The sequence below is a fragment of the Octopus bimaculoides genome, chromosome 26, assembly GCF_001194135.2.
Source record: "Octopus bimaculoides isolate UCB-OBI-ISO-001 chromosome 26, ASM119413v2, whole genome shotgun sequence".
NCBI lineage: Eukaryota > Metazoa > Mollusca > Cephalopoda > Octopoda > Octopodidae > Octopus > Octopus bimaculoides.
In genome coordinates, this window is record NC_069006.1 from 8971673 (window position 1) to 8972973 (window position 1301).

Genomic DNA, 1301 nt, shown 5'->3' on the forward strand with positions numbered 1-1301 from the left:
GAGAGAGAGAGAGAGAGAGAGAGAGAGAGAGAGAGAGAGAGAGAGAGCCAGCCAGCCTGCCTAAGTGTAAGTGAGAAAGAGACAGAAAGAGTGTCTAAGTGTGAGTGAGAGAGATAGAGACACAGAGCCTGAGTGAAAGAGAGACAGAGCCTGAGTGAGAGAGAGAGACAGCCTGAGTGTGAGAGAGAGCCGGAGTGTGAGTTAGGGCCTGAGTGTGAGTGAAGGAGAGAGAGAGAATGAGTTTATGAAAGGAAGAGAGTATGACTGAGAGACATTGCAGGGGTAGAATGTGTGTGTGTGTGTGTGTGTGTGTGACAGACATGGAGAGAAAATGTGTGACATAGAAAGCAAACATGTCCTGAGATTGAGAGCTAGTGACAAATATGTGAATTTTTATGGATCAATATGAAACTTTTCAACTACAACTACTTTTTTTTTTTTTTTCTAAGAAAGAAAGAAAGATGTTGTGATGTTTATGCCAATCTTTTCACACATACAATCATTCATTAATCTCTACATCTGCCATCCATCTATTCATTCATTTATTCCTAAGCAGCGAATATGAAATGGTTTCCAAATGTGAAATGCTAAACCAAGGGACCAAAGTGAAACCAAAGTTGACATAGTAAAAGAAACAAAAAACAAAACTCTTATCAAGAACTTTCTCCTGGTATTCCCTCGATACCTAAATAAAAGAATTTGCTAATGGTGGCACAGGCCTGCATCTATGTAGGGTTCTTGCTGGTGCAGGGGTCTGTGCAGACATAAGGCACATGCAAGCATAAAGCTTCATATTCTATAGGAGAGCAGAGCAAGCAAACAATTATCATATTTTAACATGTATAAGGACCCCCATAATTTTGGGGGCTTAAAATTTAGAAAAACGGTTTTGTAAGGGATTATAATATTATCCATGTATAAGAAACTCCCATATTTTTTAAACCTAATTTTTGACAAAAAAGGGTTCATTATACACATTAAAATACGGTATATCTGTCCCGATACTTTCCTGGGACTTCATCAACCAGGAAGAATGAAAGGTAAATCCAACATAAGTGAAGTTTGAATTGGAAATATAAAGCAACAAAGCTAAATATTATTAGGTAACTAATTAGAGTTCTGAGAGGTGAAATAAACTAAAGAATATGGTATTGGATTAGCAGCCAAGATGTTTGCTATTCATATATTTTGCTTAAACTTTTTTTATCATTATTTTTAATTGGCAGAAATTATAACTAAAAGTATGTATGTATGTATGTGTATATATATATATATATATATATATATATATATATATATAT

The 1301-nt window shown here is 35.4% G+C and overlaps 1 protein-coding gene across 1 annotated transcript in view; it reads left to right on the forward strand.

The window, feature by feature from the left end:
• The window catches only part of LOC128250919 (dual adapter for phosphotyrosine and 3-phosphotyrosine and 3-phosphoinositide-like), a 70047-nt gene that overhangs the window by 21040 nt on the left and 47706 nt on the right, over positions 1–1301 (forward strand). The gene's annotated exons all lie outside the window — the stretch shown is intronic.